The sequence below is a fragment of the Adiantum capillus-veneris genome, chromosome 13 (genome assembly GCF_014529385.1).
Source record: "Adiantum capillus-veneris isolate H3 chromosome 13, ASM1452938v2, whole genome shotgun sequence".
Taxonomy (NCBI): domain Eukaryota; kingdom Viridiplantae; phylum Streptophyta; class Polypodiopsida; order Polypodiales; family Pteridaceae; genus Adiantum; species Adiantum capillus-veneris.
The window spans coordinates 83,094,614-83,118,054 of record NC_140943.1 but is presented as its reverse complement, the minus strand read 5'-3'; the positions used below and the strand labels follow the sequence as shown (position 1 = coordinate 83,118,054).

The window sequence follows — 23,441 nt, the reverse complement described above, 5'->3', positions numbered from 1 at the left end:
TTATCGGCAATGTAGCTAGCAATCACATCTAGGTCCAATCGGGACCTCATCGATGTCCGATTGACTAACCCCTATTGCAACCATGTCTATTCGAGATCAATCAGACCAAAATGATGCAGTCATTTCGTCTATTAGTTCTTGCACTTAAGAGAAGTCAAGAACAAATCAGTTTCATAATCAGGAATTCCATTTCATTAAAGTCATACAGCAGAATACTGTCAGCTTTCAATATCCCTGAAGCTCAACGAGACATCAGTGACTCTAGTATCTAAATCAAGGCATCTGTTGACAAAGGAGCGGAGCGACTCCCCTCTTGTGCATCCCACTGCACCAGATCTCCGGCCAAGCTGAATTCTCGGTTCCATTTGGAGTAGACTATGCTAAACCAAAAGCATCAAGGTAAAGTTTCACAATCTGAGGAGTATCTGCTAGGTCCTCCTCCTCCATCCACTTCGCATCCAATGCAGGATAGTTCTTGAACTTAACCAAGAACCGCCTTCGGACTTTACCTTTATCTTCGTATCCTTATGTGCCAAAATTTGTTCAAGAACAAGGATCTCCTCGTTTTCTTCCACTTCGTGTTGCTCATCAGGCTCCCCATCGTCAAGCACATCACCTTTAAAAGGTTTCAAGAGACTCACATGGAATGCATTGTGAATCCTCTAAGTATCTGGCAATTTCAATCGGAAGGAGACATCATTTATCTTTTCAGTGATCTGGAAAGGTCCGTAGTATCGCATACTAAGCTTTGGAAAAAGCCTCTCCTTTCCCTTTTTCTTTCATAGGTGCACCTTCTCAAAACATAAGAGCACCCAATCATCCTCCTTCAATTTCATGTCGCGACGATGGCGATCCACTACCTTTTTCTGTCGTTCTTGAGACTTCTGCAAAGTCTTGCGAACCTTGGCAAAAGCCATATCCAAATCTCGCGTATAATCATCCGCTTCAAAGATCTTATCTTTCGTAATCAGGAAGGGTGGAACCTTCGCAGCACCTTCAACAATCTCAAATGGCGCCTTCCCCGTCGAAGAGTGTATCATGTTATTGTAGGCAAATTCCACCAAAGGTAAGTATCTTTCCCATTGAGTCTTCTAATCTAAGATATAAGACTTCAATAAATCTAGAACCACTGAATTTGCAATCTCAAATTGCCCATCAGTCTGCGGGTGGAACGATGACGAGAACTCCAACCGCGTGCCAATGTTCTCCCAAATTGCCTTCCAAAACAAACTCGTAAATATGGGGTCTCTGTCGAAGACAATCGTCTCAAGCATGCCATGTAATCTGAAGATCTAGGCCACAAACAGTCTAGCTAAGTGATCCGGCTTGACTCTTTTCTTCACTGGAATGGAATGAGCCTGTTTGCTAAATCTGTCAATAACAGTCCACATACCATCGTGACCACTCCGTGTCCTCAGGAGATCAAAAATGAAATCCATTGCAATACTTTCCCAGAGGCGGGTGGGTATGGGTAAAGGCTGTAACAATCCCTGTGCCTTATGCCTGTCAAACTTGACTTTCTGGCATACTAAGCAACTGCGCACAAACTCTTCCACATCCTTTTTGAGTCTCGGCCAAAAGAAGTATCTCTCTACCCCCTTCATGGTGGTAGCAATGCCGCGGTGACCCGTAAAAGGTGGACAATGGCATTCAGTCATAACCTCTTCCCTCAACGGCTGTGTAACGCACAACATAGTCTTTTTCATCAAGTAGCCTTCCCAAAGGGAGTATCCAGCTACTGTCTCCCCATCCCGTATCCGTATGAAAATATCTGCAAAATCTGTATCTGTGGCATACTGATCGACCATATCCTCGAAGCTCCTATGATGTATCGCGGAAATAGCGAGAACCAACGGCTTCCGAGACAAAGCATCTACCACCACATTCTTCTGTCCCTGAACATGGACAGTCTGGAAGTGAAACTGTGACAAGATGTTCGCCCACCGCATCTGCTTTTCCGAAAGCTGCTTCTCTGACAAGAAGTAGCGCAAACTCTCATGGTTTGTAAAGACAGTAAAATCCGCTCCGAGTAGGTAATGCTGCCACTGAGTAAGAGCATGGATAACCGCCAAAAGCTCTTTCTCATATATCTGTGTTGTCATCTCCGGCCTAGAGAACAATCGGCTCTCGTAAACAATGAAATGGCCTTCTTGCATCAAGACCGCACCCAGACTACGACCACACGCATCAAAATATACTTCAAATGACTTCTGCAAGTCCAGCAAAGTCAAAATTGGTCCGGTAGTCAATTTCTCTTTCAAGGTCCGAAAGGCAGTCACCTCTGTGGATCCCCACGAGAAAGGGACTCCTTTCTGTGTCAAGATATGCAAAGGGGAAGCAACCTCTGCAAACTTTTGTATGAACCGCCTGTAGTACGAACACAGTCCCAAGAAGCTTCTAACTTCATGGACATTCTTCAAATCGGGCCAATCACGGATAGTCTCTATCTTGGCCGGGTCCATTTGCACTCCACTTGCTGAGACAATGTGTCCCAAAAAGTGTATCTATGGTAGGAAAAATTCACTTTTCTTTGCATTAATCACTAACTTGTGATCTCGTAATGCCTGAAAGACCTGAAGCAGATGATATCTGTGTTCTGCCTCATTCTTGGAGAAAACAATAATGTCATCAAAGAAAGTGCCAACAAAAAGCCTGTACTCTCGAAAAACCATGTCCATCATCCGGTTAAATGTCGCAGGAGCATTGGTTAAGCCAAAAGGCATCACCAAAAACTCAAATAACCCAAAAGTAGTCCGAAAGGCTGTCTTGTAGACCTCTCCCGGCGCAATTCGGATTTGATGATATCCACTCTTCAAGTCAATCCTGCCAAAGCACGAGGATCCCTGTAACCTGTCGAGTATATCATCGATCTTAGGAATCGAAAATTTGGTCTTGATGGTGAGAGCTCTATAATCGATGCACATTCTCCAAGATCTGTCTTTCTTCAAAACCAACAATATTGGAGAGCAATACGGTGAAGTACTAGGCTGGACAAGACCCTTTTCCAAGAGGTCTTCCCCTTGGTTCATAATCTCTTCATTCTGTGCTCGGCTCACACGGTAAGGTGGCCGGTTCAGTGGTGTGCTTCCGGGTATCAGATCAATGGTATGATCTTCAAGACGAGCAGGGGGTAACTCAATTGGTAGGCCCTCTGAGAAGCAATCGGCATGAGAGTGGAGAAAATCTGGGCGTTCTTTATCAAGTTTAGACATATTTGTCCTATCCTTATCATTCAATTCTTTCATAAAGATCGAGTAAACACACAGACTGGATTTCATTAATTTTGAAATGGCCGAAGCCGATACAATAGGGACAGACTCGCCCTTAAGTTTTATATCAAGTACAATTGTTCTGCCCTTTTCTGTAGTCAAAGTCGCTTTTCTCGCCCGATAATCGACCACGGCGATGTTCTTGTGGTACCAGGGGATCCCTAAGAGAACATCACAACCCTCCAAAGGCATTATGAAGAAGTCCTCATGCCCCAAATACCCCTAACAATGCAACCGAAGTTTGCCAATCACAGGTGTAATAGCTACGTCCCTGCCGGGTGCCGCTAGAACAGCCTCTACAAGTGGTCCCATCCAATCGGGAGTAATCTCGAGCCGCGCCGCCAATTCCGGTGAAATGAAGTTGGCCTTGGCTCCTCCATCAAAAAAATCATGGCCTCTTGATCTTTCACTTTGCCCCAAGCTCGGCAAAGCTCTGTACTCTCATCCATGGTGTCGGAATCGGTACCCACACAATCTGGAACCACTCTTGTTTTCATCTTGCCTTTTCGTCCACGTTCCTCAACTGCTCTCGAACTCTCAGGCCTGTCGTCATCCTTATCATTTTGTTCTTTCTGTGCCTTTTTAGGGCACTTCGCGGAGATGTGTCCCTGTTCTCCGCATCCAAAGCACTTCCCCTCTTTGATGAATCGAGCTCGCTCCTGAGGAGTAAGCTTGGGTCGTGCATCCTTTTTCTCTAGGTTGCTCTTTCTCTTTCTACTTTCATTCCCATAAGTCTATTCGGCTCGTTGTGTCATGTTCTCATCTGTGGGGTAAGTCAGACTGCCAGAGTGAATGGCAAAACCTCGCTTCGCATGACTCATCAACTCCTGAATAGAAGCTGACTTCTGCTCCAAGCAGTGATCTCGGATCTCTGTAGGTAGACCCAAGGTGAACCGCTCAATCTGTTCTCTGAACGTGATCTTCTTGAATGAAGAGGTAGGTAGAAAAGAGCTCCAGAATCTTTCACAATAAGCATTGATTGTATCTTTCCTGGTCATCCCAAGATGGTTCCAAGCAGCTCATATATCTCGTTCATATTCTTGCGTCAACCAAGAAGAAATAAAAAACTTTTTGAATTTCAACCATTTAATTGGCGCAGTCTTGTTTGAAAGAAGCGTGGAGCACCAAGTACGAGCATTCCCCTTAAGGTAAGAGGTAGCTCTCCGAATCTTGGAGTGCTCTGAGTAGCGTCCTCCTGCGAAAGCGATGTCAAACTGCTGTATAAAAGACAAAGCCCTCGAAGCATCTGAGTATCCTGAAAAAGTATCAAACTTGATCGAGTGGCCACCTTCCTTAAACTCTCGGACTTTCTTGCTTTTATCTTCAAGAAAGTCATATTGGTTGGCTTTGTAAAAATTCTTCTTGTTCGCATAGAAGTTTCCATCATCAGAATCGGAGTTGTCTGTAGACGAGTCCTCAGTAGAACTGTCAAGCTCTGGGCGAGATTTAGCCTTCTTTGCCTTTTTCTTGCCCTTTCCGAAGCTTTGTTTCTTGCTTCGCTTTTTACCTTTTCTATCTTCTTCGCTCGAATCAAAAGAGCTAGAAGAACTGTCAAAAGAAGAAGAACTGGGTACTCCTTCAAATCGAACACGCTTCTTTTGTTTCTTTGCCTTATCAAAAGTCGACTGACGACCCAAAAATCCCGGAAAGTCAGTGCTTTTCTTTTGCTTTTTGCCGTGCTTTTTGGCTTTCTTTTGCGCGTCAAAAAGATGAGCAATCCGTGCATCAACCACCTCTTGTAATTCCTTCTCTGAATACTGTTTGTGATCAGAAGGTTTCTTGAGTTCCGTTCCTAGAGATATTGGCCCCAAAGACTGGCACCCCTTTCGGTATTTCTTTTTATATTAATCAATTCAAAGTACAAGAGAGTGGATCGGGATTCACTCTCAGACTCTGCGTCCAGATGCTCTGAGAAGTGAATGCCCAAACCACTTATTTAAAGTTACAAGGGATGCCCAAAAGTAGAGCCCCAAAAGCTTTCAAAATCAAAAGCAAGTGTTCTCTCTCACAAGCTCTCTCTGTGTGGCTTTTAATAAAATAAAAGCAAGTCATCCTTCTCTCTCTCTCTCTTGCCAAGCGTAGAGAAAAAAAAGCCCCAAAAGCTGAAAATTGCGTTGCTTATGCTTTTTTTCAGCCTTCCGTATTTTGCACCGCAAATCCCGGAAATCCGTACTTGCTGCCAAATGGCATTCCCAGCCTGATTTAGGGTTTCCAGTCAGCAGTTAGGGTTAGGGTTTCCAAAAATTACGGTTTCTGGTAGATTTTAGGGTTTGCAGGAAATTAGGGTTTTCTGGCAAAAATTAGGGTTTCTACTGCCAGTTGCCACGTCATCACTTTGTGACAATGGATTTGTGATCAGCCCGGATACATGTATACATATCTATCGCATGGGATATAGTGTGCTATTGATCAGTTACGCACATCCTCAGACCAGCTAGGGATCGAGACAAGTAGATTTAGAGGAATGCCAGCCGAGTCCTGGACCTGTTGGTTGTGTCAAACAGAGCCCAAGACAGAGAGTTACACTACATATGTCACTACTAAATATACTATGAGATACGAGGCCGCCTCCAATGTCTATTCAAAAAGGGTTTTGGACCACCTTCTAGGGTCATGAAATATCAGGATCACAGATGCCTTGGCTTATACTTATTGGAACTACACAGACATAGAGAGGACCTCTTGAGGAGGAGCCCAAAGAGGGAGATACAGCTACAACGGCAGATTACAGACTTCTTTCGGTTACAGACAGAGGGTCAACTCCGCAGTATAGAGGCACCAGAGGCACATTGCTTGCTCGGGCGATAGAGTTGGGGCTGTCTCGTCGCCCCCGGATGAGGGGGCCGTCTCGACACCGATGGAGATTACGACAAAGGATCCACACCATACCAGCACGGCACAAGAGTCGCTAGAGTGCTCACTATGGAGGACATTGATGATTGATGGTACTCTCAGACACTGATGTTCTTTTTAGGTTTTATTTTACTTCATTTTATTTTGTACCTATACATAGTATTAGATCCACCAAGATTTATCAATTTGGTCTCATTGGTCATTTTGGCCTTTTAAAGACGTTTAATATAACATTTCATCTCTCTCTCTCTCTCTCTCTCTCTCTCTCTCTCTCTCTCTCTCTCTCTCTCTCTCTCTCTCTCTCTCTCTCTCTCTCTCTCTCTCTCTCTCTCTCTTTTACACAGTCCGAGATCACCAAGCTCATCCGCCAGGACCTGACTCAACTAGACACGAGGAGGACATGGATACAGCCAGCACAGGAGTTGGGCACGAAGATGGCTTTCTACAGAGAGCATCTTCTCCAGCTTACGGAGGACGGTTTTGTGACGAGGCCCAGGTACATGGACACCCACTTGTCTCATGGGGTACGATGTGCTATTGGCCGGATACGCACTTCTTCACACCAGCTGCGGATCGAGACTGGGAGATACAACGGAGTACCAACAGAGGCCAGGACATGCCCCCTATGTGACATAGAGCCTGAGACAGAGTTGCACTACACATGCCACTGCACCGTCTACTACGAGATACGAGGCCGCTTCCACAGCTTGTTCAGAGAGGGCTTTGGACCACTCTCCAGAGTCATGCAGTACGAGGATCAGAGATGCTTGGGTTTGTTTTTGCTCGAGCTGCGCAGACACAGAGAGAGCCTGATGAGAGGAGAGGCTAACCAGCATCAGAGACAGATCACATACTTCTTTAGAGCAGACACTGGACACTCGAAGGAGTTACTACCACAGCAGAGCTCGCCGCCTCACGCCAGAGGCACACTCATCGACCGGGCGACCGAGCTAGGGAGATCCAAACGCTCGCAACTACGGAGGACTACACAGCACCGACGGAGGCTGCATCAGAGGATTCGGATCGCTTTGGCCCGACATGCACGACGCCCGGTCACACTGCTGACCATGGAGGAGATTGATGAGATCCGCCAGCGACCGATGCTGGATCTCTTGTGATTTTAGCTATCCCAGATAGCTGATTAGTTCACACCTTGGAGTTTAGGATTCCATAGTAGTCATTTTGTCATATTGTCATTGTCATTTTCATTTCATTTTGTTACTTTTGTTACTCGGACTTTGTATCAAATCCACCACACTGTAACTTTTAGGTCTCATAGGTCACTTTGGCCTTATGAAGGCGTTAATATAACATTTCATCTCATCTCATCTCATCTCTCTCTCTCTCTCTCTCTCTCTCTCTCTCTCTCTCTCTCTCTCTCTCTCTCTCTCTCTCTCTCTCTCTCTCTCTCTGAAAGTGAAACAAATAAGGCAAGACAAATGGCGGCGCACTACATGGTCACAAGCAAGAGGATGACAGCCATTGAAAAGGAGTTGAAAGAATGCAAAGCTCACATGGATGAGTGGAAGAAAGAGCAGAATTTAATTCTCGAATGGAAAAAGAGGGAGGAACAGGCGAGGGAACTAGAACGCAAGGAGTTCCGGGACGAAATTCAAGCTTTAAAAAGTAGCATCTCAACCCTTCGGGAGGAACTCGACGAAACCAAAGAGGGAAGACGCCTCGAAGATGGGGAAATTCAGCCATCAATGATTGACGAGCTGAATAGTATACGAGCACAAGTCAAAGAAATAAAGGAGGAAGGAGAAATGAAGACCTCATGGGTGGAGGTTCTCTCCAAAACGCAAAAGAAAATGGACGAGGCTGAAAAATGGATTGAAGTTGTCAAGAAGGGAAAGGGCAAGGAAATTCCGACTACACCCGACATCATCAACAAAACACTAGAAGAGGAACAACGAAGAAGGGTACGCGCTCTACACGTGAGAGTGACCGGCCTAAAAGATTCAGATAAAGTGGACCAAGAGGTGAAGAACCTCATGTCCATGATGGGAGTGGAGAAGCCCTCGCACACACAAGCTTGGAGAGTGGGCAAGAAGAGTGAAGGTAATGGGGAGAGTTCAAAAGGACGGGCTCTCATTTTGCGCTTTCCCTCCATGGAAGAAAAGAAAGACTTTTTAAAGAAGAGGCCAACCCTCAAGAAAACAGGTATCTTTTTAGGAGATGATCTTACGCTCTCACAGCTTGCACATATGAGAGAGGTCATGCCAGAGATTATAGCAGCAAGGGAGAAGGGGAAGTTAGCTTTCTACAGAAATGGACGAGTAGTGATTACAGAGCACCGCTCTACATGACGGTGCGAGACCTATGGGACCACTCTCAAGATGGCAGTTTGGAACTGTAATGGTTCGTATAGACTTGATGTGGGGGCCTTTGAGGATAGCTTCAGAGACAGAGACATTGTTTTCTACTCAGAGACTCATCAGGCTCCAGGACAGTTGATGCCGCACATATCAGGATACAGATGGGAGACAGCTTGTAGGACATGCACCAGAACTGCACATGGGACTAGAGGATCAGGAGGTGTAGCAGTTCTTTTCAGAGAGGAGCTCCAACCACTATTGCGCATAGTTCGGAAAGATGATCAGGCCAGATACTTGTGGGTGAGGCTGAGGGCAGAGACTGGACGTTTCTTGTACATCGCCATATGCTATTTTCCTCCCAGCACTTCAGTATATGCTTCACCCAGAGGACAGTCTCCTTACTCTGCACTTGATGATGATATCTGGGAGTTCTCCAGAGATGGAGACATCATACTCCTGGGGGATTTCAATGCCCGTACAGGCAGCTCACAGACAGTCTTCTATGACACATCAGAGGAGATGCTTAGAGAGCTAGAGCCAGAGGAGTTGGGACTTGAGAGATGCTCACACGACAGAGAACATACAGAGTATGGGAGATACCTGAGAGAGATGACGACTACTCACAGTTTAGCCATACTGAATGGCTTAACGACTTTCCCATTGTCTACAGGTTTTACTTGTTTTCCACATAGACATGGGTCCAGCACTGTAGACTATGTTCTGACACATCCGAGCTTTATCTCTCACATTCAGGATTTCACAGTGGGGCCCAGGCCAGTTGGGATAGCAGTAGATCATGCACTTTTAACATTATCAGTCTCCTTTGAGTACAATACATCTCAGGCCTCACGGGGTGGTGGACATACACGCTATACTTTTACACCAGAGACTGACTCAGTCTATGTAGAGGAGATACGTAGGCTTTTATGCACATCAGAGCCAGTATACACAGTGGAGGAGATCACATCTATGCTGACAGTGACACTACATGGGGCAGCGACAGAGGCATATCCACACACTCAGCCGGGGCAGAGACGTCTTTCTGGACACATGCCTCAGAACAACTGGTATGATGAGGAGTGTAGACAGAGGAGAGCTCAGATACAGCGGGACCTTACATTGGGAGTGATCACCTATAGACAGTCTCGCATTGCTACACGACGACTAGTGTGGCGGAAGAAGCGAGCTTTCTTGGTCCAGATGGAGCAAGATTTATATCAGCTCTTCCTTAGTAGAGATTCAGGAGAGGCTTGGCGTCTATTTCATGAGAAGTCTCCCCCACCAGTGATTACTTCTACAGAGATATGGGGGCAGTATGCAACATCTTTATACACTGTACCTGGACAACCACCATTACCAGACCCACCACAGCCATGTCCGGCTACGAGCACCTTCTTTACCACTGAGATGGTAAAGGAGGCCATTGACAGGATGAAGACCAGACGGGCACAGGATCATGAGGGTTTGGTAGCAGAGCACATTATACATGCTGGGGATTTGTTGGCAGAGATGCTTGCACGGCTATTCAACCGTGTCATGTGTGAGGGTCTCCCTGAGTCTTGGAGATTATCTACTATTGTACCTATCTTCAAGACAGGTGACCCCACAGTGCCGGGGAATTACCGTACTATCATGGTAGGACACACATTGGCACGGTTATATGCATCCATCCTCGAGCATAGGCTGAGCAGTTGGGCAGAGATTATGGGCATACGAGCACCTAGGCAGGCTGGTTTCAGAAGGGGTTTCTCCACACTAGATCATGTCTTTACACTCAGAGCTATCATTGAGGAGGGTCGAGCACATGGTAGACGGATATACTGCAGCTTTGTGGATTTTCGCAAAGCGTTTGACACAGTGCCGAGGGCCAGATTGATGCACCGGCTTATGGAATTGGGGGTACCCACAGAGCTGATGTGGGGGATCATGGCATTGTATAGTTCAGTGATGGGTCATGTACGCACATCAGAGGGGATATCCGACATAGTTCACTCCACCATCGGAGTGAAACAGGGATGCCCACTGTCCTCTACTTTATTTGGCATGTATGTTGATGGGGTCTCTGATTATATTGACAGAGGAGGAGATAGAGGTGCTCAGCTTGCAGGGACATGGATCCCTCTTTTATTGTATGCTGACGATATCGTGTTGATATCAGAATCGCCAGAGGGTATGCAGAGACATTTGGACGCATTGCATAGTTTTGCAGAGGATAGTGGATTGTCTGTCAACCTTGGTAAGACCAAGGTCATGGTATTTAATACCACGCCACAGTGGGTTAGGAGATCAGCACCTACTTTCACATATGGTCAAGATAGTATGGAGTACACTGATGCATACACATATCTTGGGGTGGTCTTTAGTGGACCGAGGTTCACACTGAAAATGGCAGCAGACACTAGATTGACTCGTGCCTATGCAGCCCTAGGTGGTTTAGAGAGGATTTGTTCGCAAGTTCAGTTCCAGGAACCTCGAACAAAGCTCTGGCTTTTCGATACTTTGGTCGCTTCAGTTATGCACTACGCGGTTCAGGTTTGGGGACCGTCTATTGACAGTGCTGGATGGACTAATATGGAGAGACCCCTGATATCTATGATTTCTAGGCTGATTAGAGCCAAGGCCTCAGTCCCACATGACATCATACGAGCGGAGCTGGCTGCCCCACCTATGGAGGTTGAGGCACTCACCAGATCAGTATCATTTGTACACAGCTTATGGGACACCACCAGGGACAGGTATGCCAGGCTTGCTCTCGAGTCATCCAGACAGCTGGCATTACAGGGAGATACATCATGTTGGTATGCACAGATGAGCTCATGGTTTCAGAGGCATGGTTTCAGCATGGACAGGCTGCCCCCTTTCCAGTATTCTCTTGATGCACCATCCTTGGCTCTTACACGGATGGAGACTACTAGACTCATTCGGCAGGATCTTATCCGGCTTGATAGCAAGAGGACATGGATAGAACCATCACGGGAGTTGGGTACGAAGAGGGTTTTCTATAGAGAACATCTTCTTCAACTCACGACAAACGGATTTGTCACACGGCCCAGTTACATGGACACACATCTATCTCATAGGTTACGATGTGCTATTGGCCAGATTCGCACATCTTCACACCAGCTTGGGATTGAGACAGGTAGATTCAGAGGCATACCAGCAGACAGTAGGATATGTCAGTTATGCCATGCAGAGCCAGAGACAGAGTTTCACTACATATGTCGCTGCACAGTCTACTATGAGATACGGGGACGCTTTCATTGTCTATTCAGAAATGGTTTTGACTCGTTAGACAGAGTCATGAGATATCAGGATCAAAGATGTCTCGGATTATTCCTACTTGAGATTCAGAGACATAGAGACGCTCTACTGAATGGGCAAAGACAGAGACAGTCCCAGAGACGCATCTCAGATTTCTTCAGTCTGAGTACCACAGAGTCAAAGGGGACACCACCACCAGAGAGCTCCGTTCCCACCCATACACACATCAGCGGTACTCTCATTGATCGAGCTACAGAGTTAGGGAGATCGAGACGACTGCGACTGAGGAGGGGAGCCACGCAGCACCGGCGGAGATTGCGGCAGGGGATCCACAGGATTCTAGCACGACACCCAGAATGTCGATCGGGATAGGCTTCATGCTACTGTTATATTGTATCATGGTGACACTTATCCCCACTTTGTACCTTTATGGTGATACCATTGCTCAGCCTACCAGCCACCCATAGGAGTCGGTAGCACTCCTATCAGTTCTTTGTTTGTAGTTTTCTTGTTTGTACCCAGACTTGGTACTAGACTCATCATTGTAATCAGTTGGTCTCATAGGTCATTTTGGCCTCTTGTAGACGTTAATATATCATTTCATTTCATTTCTCTCTCTCTCTCTCTCTCTCTCTCTCTCTCTCTCTCTCTCTCTCTCTCTCTCTCTCCCCATTGCTATTCTCCAACATGAAGAAGCAAAATGGCAAGAACAACCCTCTGAAGATGCCATTTACAAATGCAAAGAGGAAATGGGCGAGACCATTAACAAGATTAATCACAACCTTTTAGGCACAATAAAGGCACTCAAAGAACGCGTATCAGACCAAGATCGCACGATAAACACACTTGAGAATCATGTGACGGCCCAAGATTAGGATATCGCATTACTCAAGAAAGAGCTTGCAGAGGTGCGATCGTGAAACGTACTCGAAGAGGGAGAGCTTCAACCCTCCGTAGTTGAAGAACTCAACACGATTAAAGAACAAGTGTGGGCCATCAAAGAAGGTGAAGAGAAGCACAAAGAAATGACAATGTAATGGAATTACAAAGACCCAACAGAAAGCGGATGAGACCGAGAAATGGATCGATATCGCCAAGAAAGGAAAAGGCAAAAAAACAGCCCCCACACCTACCATCATTAACCTGACATTAGAAGATGAGCAAAGGAGACTTGTGTGTGCCTTACACGTGAGGATCTATGGCCTCAAAAGACCAAGATAATGTTGATGAAGAGGTGAAAGAACTCATGACTATGATGGGGGTCAATAAGCCAACGCATACAAGGGCTTGGAGAGTGAGCAATAAGAAAAGTGGAAGCAAGGGGGAAACTACAAAGGAAAGGGCACTCATTCTTCATTTCCTCTCCATGGAAGCAAAGGACTTCTTGAAGAAGAGACCAACTCTTAAGAAGAGGGGCATCTTTCTTGGAAATGATCTCACTCTCTCGTAGATTGCTCATATGCAAGAGGTAATGCCGGATATTAGAGCGGCAAGGGAAAAAGGCAAGATTGCTTTTTACCGAGATGCAAGGGTGGTGATATTGAAGTGACCTCCGCATGACAATGCGAGACCTATGGGACTACACTAAAGATGGCAGCATGGAATTGTAATCAGTCACTTTGTCTTGATGTAGGGGCATTTGACGACATCTTTATGGGGAGAGACATCATGTTTTACTCAGAGACACACCAGACACCAAGACAGCTTTTGCCACATGTGACTGGATTTAGGTGGGAGACTACTTGCCGAGCAAATACGAGATCAGAGTACAGGGGTAGAGGATTAGGAGGAGTTGGAGTTCTATTCACGGAGGAGTTACATCCGCTTGTGCACATTCTTCCAAGAGATGATCAAGCAAGATACATATGGGTGAGATTGAGGATTCGACGAGCAGATTCTTGTACATTGCTATATGTTACTTCGCCCCTAACACATCAATGTATGCCACACCTAGAGGACAATCCCCTTTCTCGGTATTAGATGAGGACATATGGGAGTTTTTCCAAGATGGTGACATCATTCTTTTTGGGGACTTTAATGCCCGCACGAGAAACCATCATACAATTTTTTATGATACCTCAGATGAGATACTGAGAGAGCTAGATCATAGAAAAATGGGACCTGAGGACGCGGTCCTTTTTGGCAAGGACGGAACGGAGACACGCGACGGGACGTGCAAACGTCCGTCATAGGAGTACGCAAGCGGGACACGTCCCGGGACACGCGTCCCCGATGACGACTGCAGATGGAACACGGGCAGGGGGCGCATAGCGAGAGTTTTCAAATTTAAAATTTCAAAAAAAGGGGTCGTTTGTGGCCGTTTTACTTCGGGGGCTTTCAAGTTTCTTTATAAGAGCCTAGAGGCCCAAGGAGGAGCCACTTTCAACTTCAAGTTTCAAGCCAACTTGCCCATTGCCCAAGCCTTGAAAGTTGAGTCTTGCCCCTTGACTCTTGAGGCTTTGAGGGTTGCCCTCCCCTCTCGAGTCTCTCCTTCCCCCCTCTTTCCCATCTCTCCTTCTCTCCAAGTCGAGACTTTGAAGTTTGGAGCCTTCTCTAAGACCTCCTCCTTCCCCTCCCTCCGGCCCCGCCGCGGCTTCTCAACCCCCCCTCCTCCGCCAACTTCACATGGACATGGTGGAATGAGGTTGATTGATCCCAAGTAGGACATCAAGTTCAAATTTGCTCGCAAACCGTCTCGGATGACGAGAAGCAAAAGCTCCTACACCTTGAGAAGACTCTTGAGGATATATCAAAGGCCAAGAAGAATCGCAACAAGCGTCGCACGGTAGATCCGAGGGAGAAGGCCACAGCGGCTTTCATCCGAGCATCGACATCATTTTGTGCATCAACCGGCACGGACGACGACCGCCCACCTCCACCCTCTACCAACCCTTCATCCTCGTCTTTCCCTCATTCTCGCCTACCCAAGCAACAAGCAACTCTTGGAGAGAGTTGGAAACCTGCCTTGATAGAGGAGGTGCATGTGGCCATGGCAAGATTTTTCTACCACGACCATATTGCTTTTAATGCGGCACGGCAAGCTCTATAGACTATAACTTATAAGGCTTAAGCTTTAATCTTTAGTATGTACAATGTACATCACTTTTTTTTTACAATAGGTCTCATTATTTTAAAGAAATGGCAAGGAAGGTCTGGGAGTTTGGACCCACATACGTGCCTCCCTCTTTGGAGAGCTTCCGCAACACTCTTCTTGATAGAGAGAAGATGATTGTGGAGGCGGCATGTGCAGCCACAAGGGCTTCGTGGAAGAAGAATGGGGTATCCCTCGTTGTCAATGGGTGAAGTGATACCCGTTGTCGCTACATTCATGGCATGGTGGCATATTCTCGGGGGGAGATGTATTTGATTGACTCCCATGATGCATCGGGGACCAGGAAGAGTACGCAAGTACTTGCATCGGAGTGGCCGCTTACCATTGAGAAGGTGGGAAAGGATGATGTCATTGCCATCGTCACCAAAGGATGATGTCATTGCCATTGTCACCAATGGAGAAAACAACAATCATGCCGCCGAGCCATCATCGAATCCCTTTATCCAAAAACCACGGCCATATATTGCATGGCTCATTGCCTCAACAATCTTCTCAAAGATATAGGCACCTTGGAATGGATTTCCCCAGTCATTGAGCATGCAGATACAATGGTGACTTTTGTCAACAATCATCAAAAGGTAACCATTAAGTGTTAACCAATCTCATTCAATTTGAATCTAATTTCAATATAGAATGCCAATTCTAATTTTTAATGTTGAATTTTCTAAATAGGTGAGGGTTGAATTTTCAAAGAGGTCAAAGCTAGCTCTTCTCAAATACTCACTGAGACTCGCTTTCATTATCTTGAGTGTATGTAGTGGGGCATTGAGGGGAATCTTCATTAGTGATGAGTTATTGGAAATGCCCGAGGCAAAAAGTGCCAATGTAGTGGCATGGTGGGAGGAAGTGAAGACAATCTCCAAATGGTGAAGCCTATCATCCACCTCCTACGAGTGTTGGATTCCATGAAACCTTGCATCGACAAGATATATGAGACCATGGACACCATGATTGCCTCTCTTGAAAAACTTGTGACCGACCCTGATAGGTAGTCACAAGTCACTTTTCCCTATGCTTTACAAGTTAACTCTCTTGAGTTTATTTTGAATCTTGATTCAAGCCTTGTGCATGTGCATGTACTATGTATAATGTAGGTACGAGGAGATCCAAGAATTGTGTGTGTCAAGGTGGAATGCTTACCATTCTCCTCTTCATGCGGTGGCTTATGTTGTGGATCCACAATTCCAACAAGGGAACCAATGGAAGGACAAAGAGGTGATGAATAGTTGGCAAACCATCCTTGCGCACCTTGTGCCCGACCCAAAGGAAAGGATCGAGATTCGGAGGCAAATCAATGTCTACAAGAATGGAAAGGGAGAAATTTGTCACATGCCCGATACACAACAAGCTTGCTTTGAGATGGGGAGTGCTCTTTGGTGGGAGGAGTTTGGGGCGGGATTGGACAGTTTACAGGATTTGGCTATTCGCATTCTTAGCCAAGCATGCACTATGAGTGCTTGGAGCAACTTTGGAGTGTGCATGCTCATGTTGCCTCAATGAAGAGGAATCATCTTGATGTGCACAGAGCCAATGATCTTGTATATGCTCATGTTGCCTCAATGAAGAGGAATTGTCTTGATGTGCAGAGAGCCAATGATCTCATATATGTCTCATCAAATTTGAAGATGCTTTGCAAATCATACCAAAGTGATGATTTCACAGAGTAGGCGCTTACAAAGGATGATCCTATCCCAGAGACAGAGATAGATGTAGAGGGAGAGATTGAGACAACACCACTTGAGGATGATCTTTTAGAGCAAATGGACTTTGCAGAGCCAAATGTCATTCAGTTGGCACCATGGGCCAACATGTAGACCTCTTGAGTCCTTCCCTTCCCTCTTTCCCTACAACTTTTCTCTAGGCTCTTCGATCTAGAGTTTTGAGTCATATTTTGTACTTTTGTCATTTGACATTGTCCCATATATGCTAAACTCTACTTATCCACTCTTCACTTGTACATCATTACTTTTTCCCCTTTGGGTAGGATGATTGATCACCACACCAATGTGCGCAGTGTCACGCACACCCTTACCGCATGTTATATTTTGGTATTATGTAATATGAGTGCAAAACCCAGTTTTTCTTTGCAATCTTGTGCTCTTAGTGTTGTCTAGTATATGTCAAATATTAAATCCGCAAAGAACAAGTGTTTTTTAACACGCGTCGCCTGGCACGTCCCGCGTCCCCTATTTTGACACGTCCCCGTCTTCGAGACCCATCCCCGTCCCCATGTGACTAAAAGCTAGATACTAGTTATATAGGGCTTGACAGACACTCATAGGATGAGTAGTACACTAAAGAAGTGAGCCTCGGTTGATTTGCGGCAAAGACAAAGAGTACAAGAACGCGGGATTACACTATGGCCGACAAAGGGAAAGGCATCATGGAAGAGGGTTCCTCTTCACACGACAGGCAGCCAATTCCTACAGTGTTTGAGGTCAAGTTTGACAAGCAAAAGGCATCAAGGTATTTGCAACCACTGTCGATTCCAGATAAGCCATGGAAAAGCATTGCTATGGATTTTATCTTTGATCTTTCAAGAACGTTGATAGGGAATGATGGTATATGCACCATTATCTGTAGGTTCAGCAAACAGGCCCATTTCATTCCTATCAAGAAGAAGATAAAATCTGACCAGATGGCACGATTGTTCATGTACAATGTTTTCAAGTACCATGGTATGCCACAGTCAATTGTCAGTGATCGTGATCCTCGCATGACAAGCTATTCTACTGTCTTGAATCTGATGAAGTGTTATATGTCAAATAATAAGGGCAAGTGGGAAACAATATTTGCCTATGCTTGAGTATGCGTACAACAATACGGTGAATTCGTTCACAAGCAAGGCACCTTTTGAGATTGTTGAAGGTGGCAAAAAGATTCCTCCCATTTTGTATACGAAGGACAAAATTTTTGAGGCGGATCGATATGTTGAGAACATGGATGAAATGTATCAAAAGATTAATCTTGCCTTGGAGAAGACTCAGGCAAAGCAGAAAAGGGTTGCTGACCGTCACCGTCGTGAATTATTGTTTTCACCTGGTGATCGGTACCTTTACGGTTTGAAAAGGCAAGGTTAAAGAAGATGAAGGGCAAGGAAAGGCTGTTTCCGAAGCTCAACGTGCGTTACTATGGCCTTTTCAAGTGCTTGATAAGATCAGCGATGTTGCTTATAGGCTGAAATCGCCTGACACTTGGAAAATCCATACTGCGTGTCACGTGATTCTTTTGAGACCCTCTGTGGGTGATGTGCCAAAAGATATGCCACAAGAGGATCAGCCAGAAGTCGATGAACTTGATGAGGTCTTGGTACATGAGCAGATTTTGACACATAAAGAAAGAAAAGTTAAGGGACGGGTTGCAAGACGCTATTTGGTGAAGTTCAAGAACTATCCACCCATGGATGCAAAGTGGATGGAAGAGCATGAACTGTTAGAGTCACCAAATGTATTGCAGCTTTACCTTGAGGCCTTTGGGTTACAGCCTACGTATGCCCCAACCCAACGTGTGCAAAGGAGTGGTAATGATGGGGCTAGCATATCAAATGTACATACGGATTCAGTGCAATAGAAGCATGTATCGCTCTTCAAGTGTTAAAGGTATTATGCTCACTTCTATCATAGATGGAAATGACAAAAGTATGAAGGTCTCATTAAGTCATTTGTATCTCTGTGTTATGACCTTTCTTGCGCGTACATGCGATGATGAAAGCGTGCTCACAACACAAGATCATCAATGGCATGCATATATGGCATGCAATCGAGGACGTTTGGGATTTCAAGAGGGGGTTATGTCATGAGGACGTGGCTAGTTGTTGGTTTCTTTTCGATGATTTTATTTAATTTTTGGGACCCTCCTTTTGAAGTCACAAATGATCGGACATTGTGTGGCCAGTGTGAAACGGCCGATGGCCAAGAGTTTCACCCACAAATGGGAAGGCCTTGTCGCCACGAGTTGATCGGGCCAACCGGCGCTGGAATCCAAGCAGTAAAAGGGTCTCTAGGCTGAGTTCAAAGTCATTTAGGCCCCCTCGCTACACTTATAAGTCGGTGGATACTAGGAAATTAACTCAAAAGAGGCAACGTGGACACTTGCCGGCTACAGATGATTTTATGAAGTCTGCATGAAGAGGGGGCACCCATTTCAAGAGAGGGGGCTCATTTTTGCCCATAAGTGACTACAGAGTGTGGGTGAGTAGTGGGTGCACGTTTCACAGCTTTAACGGAAAGCTTGCCTTCTCCCTTGTCTTATGTAGCCTGATGATTCCACTCTCGTGCATCTCTCTTCGCCTTTGAATACAAAAACGTGATGCCCCGCTCGAGGACTTTTCATTTGTATGCACATTTGTGTGGGTTCATGCGCCATTGTCGAGGCAAGAGCCTCTTGCACAGGTACTAGATTAGCTAGTTGCTAATCCCCCGCAAGTACATGGAATTCGGAGAGATTTCACGCAAGAAATCTAGTCCGATGCAAAGGGCAAGTAGCCCTACAGGTGCGGGAGCTCGAGAACTTGCAATGGATGCAACCGGCACGCGAAATGGAGCCCGAAACAGTGAATTACAGCCTTCTGTGTATTTTTGCAGGTTTAGGGTTTTGGCCCTAATCAATCCCTAATACCCCCAGGAGATCCGGGAAAGCGAGGGGATCGATGTACATGCGATCTGGTGCATTTTCGGGGCAGAAAACAGAGTATTCAGCGTGCTGCAGATTCTCGACAAGGTTGGAAAAGTGCATGTATGCGCCGGGAAAGTCATCCATTGCATGGGGATTTTGTTTGTTAAATTTCCTAGTAAAGTTATGTTCTTGAAATTCGCCAGAACAGGTCTTTTTCAACCCAGACAATGCGGGACAGCTTGTAGGAAATCGCAGGTTTTATTCCATTTTTTATAAGAATAAAGAAATACCGAAAGGGGCCAACAGGTTATCAGCGTTTGCTTGGTAGCGCTTTAACTTCCAAACCGTGTGTGTTCGAAGTGTTAATTCCAGTTATAGGTTTTAATTGCAAAGTTTCTCTGTGTCCTTAAGTCTAAAGTAAAGTTTCGGGTGTTTAAAGCCAGAGTCTACCGCCATACGGGCCGGTTCCAGCATTCCTCAATGGTGATTTGGAGGAGGAGGTTTATGTGGAACAACCTCCAGGGTTCGAGGATCGAGACTTTGCAGACATGGTTTGTAGGTTGCTCAAGGCCCTCTATAGCCTCAAGCAATCCCCTCAAGCGTTGTACCAGAAGTTTGATTCCTTTTTCCTACGACACTCCTTTCAATGATCTTCTGCTGATCCAGACTTGTACGTTTACCATGAGCGAGGGTTAGTGACACTTATTATCCTCTACGTCGACGATCTTGTGATTACAGGTAGCACATCTGCAGTACTATGGCAACCTTGGCAGAGAAGTTTGAGATGACAGACCTTGGCTTGCTTCATCATTTTCTTGGATTAGAGGTTTGGCAGACAGAGGGGGGCATCTTCCTCTCTCAAGAGCGGTATATCCAGAAATTGTTGGAAGCATTTGGTATGACCGAGTGCAAATTTATCTCTACTTCCATGGATCTCAAGTTGCCTTGTCTTCCACAGAGGCAGAGTACGGTGTTGTTTGCAATGCTACATGTGAATCAGTGTGGATTCGGAGGCTACTTTTGCAGATGGGCTTTCCGCAATAGACGACCATTGTGTACTTCAGGAACCAGATTTGTATTGCCATTGCGAGGAACTCGATGTTTCATGCTCGAACCAAGCATATAGAGATTCAATACCATTTTTTTTGTGAGAAGACCAAGGATGGCTCTATCCGACTAGAGTACATCCCGACTTCGGATAACCCAGCTGACATCTTCACCAAACCTCTTCCACACGTGACATTATCCTCTCATGCCAGCTCCCTTGGACTACTTCCCCGTCCAGGAGTTGACAGGAGGTGTAAGAGTTAATTTTCTTGTCTCGTGGTAGCTCCAGTATCTCCCAGATTAGGGCTGTTTTGTGGCTGTGCCCGGCCATACTTGAGGTAATCGTACTTGTTCTCAAAGGTGCACTCCACTGTGATGCTCACCCGGTAGGCTTGCATGAGGCGGAACCCCCGTTCCTAGGGTCTCCAAGGGTCAGAGTCTCGAGTCTTTTGCAATTCCGCTACTAAATATGTGTCCCAGGTCATTTTTAGCGAGTTTACATATTTATTAGCCATTTATGGGGTCATGCGGTTTTTTGGCTAAGTAGGGCAAACTGGCATTTGCCCTATATAGGCAGCCCCCCCCCGGTCCATGTATCATTTGGCATGTTATTCAATGCAGATTTCCAACGTTTTGGGTACTCCCTATCTCTCTAGCGTTTTAGACTCTCTAGCGTTTCCAAGTTGTGCTCATCCTCTCTCTAGTGTTTTTTGCATGCAACCACCATCTCAACTTGCTAGCGTTTTTGCACATCGATCCCCCTCTCAGCCTCTAACGCTTCCTCTCCCCAGTGGCCTATACACCCTTGCGGTGTTGCTTCACACTCGGTGAGATCTGGTGCCCGTCCGGTGGGTGGTACGCGCTAGTCCCTCGACGGTGAAGAGATTCCTCATGATAGATACGAGATCTATTGACTGCCGGTCATAGAGAGGTGTCTTGTTCGCGGTTGCAGACGAGTTTCTCATCCGATTCACCCTTTTTCCGCTACACCTTTGATAGCTACATGGTGGTGAAGTAAAGTTATGAAAGTGTGGCATGCTAACTTACCTCTAAAGGAGTGATTATTTATCTAAAGATGCATCATCGGGGTTCTCTCAACTGGCAAATTTCTGCACTCCAAAAGATTAGCCTCTTCGCGATGTGTTTGTCATGGTGCAGGCATTGAGAATTTTTCACATTTATTGTAATCTTGTTCTTGTACGCAACAGTGTGTGGATTGCATCTCTACAGCTCTTCGCACACGTTTCCCTGGGATACATTTTGGTCGATTTTTCTGGATTTTTGGAGTATCGGCCGTATGCATACTTTTCGGCTGGGTTAGATTTTAGGTGCTATGGACTGTGGAGAGCACGTAATTTCCTCATGTTTCAGCAGATTCAAGTGGAGTACGTTTCCTTCTTTAAAAAAACACTTCGACAGTCTCTTCAAGTTGCCTATGACTTGGATGAGCTCCCCTTCCGTCATTACGAGTTCTACTTTGACTCTTTCTAATTTACCGCTTCTAGGTTATAATATTTTCTTGGGTTTTCCTCGTTTTGAGGTTTCCCATTGGTAATTCAATCTGACATTACTAAAAAGTGTGTGTGCGTGTGTGTGTGTGTGTGTGAAATATTATTTATTTATTTATTATTATTTATATTTATATTTATATTTAGCCTCCCACGCCCAAAACTCCGTTTCTCCCATTTCCCAACCGTTTTTGTTTCCCCGTTTCCTCCTTTCTAAACCAGCTCTCGGCTCTTGCTCCTTTATTCCAGTCAAGTCCGGTCATGCTACATTATCACTTTGCGACACCAATTCACTAAAGATGCCCTAGTAGCTTTTCAAGGTTCCAAAAATAAATTGTCGAGGCCGACTCCTTATGATAAGTTTACTTCACTGGAATTCATGCGAACGACTATGCACATCTCCAAGCAAAGGATATGAAGGACTAATTTGGTCTTGCATCCAAAAAGCCATTGTAACTAGAAAGAGCCTAGGTTGCATGCAAGTGCTTTGAGCAGTCAGTGAGTGTACATGTGAGTGCATGAAAAGTAAAACGAGGAGGTAAGGTTCATACATATCATGTTTCAAGAGCAGATCAAGAGTTGTTCTAGAACAATAATAGTAGCCATATAAGAACTCTCTTTGGGGTTTTACTGACAAACGGGAGCTGATGTTGGTGAAAGCAATAAACCAAGGACACTGAAGACAAAGAAAGATTATGACTTCTAAGTAGCAAACTAATAAGAAAACCACTTACTTTTTGACTGACAGGCATTTACAACCATCTCAAGCCCTCACGAGCACAACTTGACAAGCGATGAAACATTGCACAGAGAGAGGTGGGGTTCCCCGCTAGAGACTATTGGCCCTAAGAGAAGTGGAATGTAATAGCTGTACTTAACCAACTAGTCATCACATCCTAGTCTAAAATTTCACATCAAACTCATTAAGATACTGTTGACCGGAAACCACCTACTTTTGATTGAGAGCCATTTACAAGCAGTCCCAAGCCCTTACTTACGAGAACCAAGTGAAGTGTTAACCTAGATTGAGCGATACACTCTAGCAGTCATCACCCATGTCAGCCAAACCTATGATCATGAATTTCTTCATCCAGGTAATGGGGGCTTTATACAGCAAGGTAACATTGTTCCATTGTGGCTCGGTCAAGGTCAATTATAAAGATAAATGTTGAAGGCTATAATGTGTTTCTCCTCTTACCTAGCTTAGTATATAGACTACACATTTTCACATTCATGTTTGCATTGCCTTGCCCTTTGGATTGCTTCTCTAATGAAATTGCATAGTGATCTGGTTTTCCTAACTAATATCAATCAAGCCCCCCCTAAAGCTGAGATGAGTGTTGTATTCAGCAACAGATAAAGAACTCAGCACCACAGGTGAATGCGACCGGAGAATTGAGACAGAATACTATGCTCAAAACAATGCATTACCCTCCCACCTGTAACTTTTTTTCCACTA

At 45.4% G+C, this 23,441-nt stretch overlaps 1 protein-coding gene across 1 annotated transcript in view; it reads right to left on the bottom strand.

The window, feature by feature from the left end:
• The window catches only part of LOC147444351 (DNA repair protein RadA-like protein), a 110,564-nt gene that overhangs the window by 40,382 nt on the left and 46,741 nt on the right, over positions 1–23,441 (bottom strand). The gene's annotated exons all lie outside the window — the stretch shown is intronic.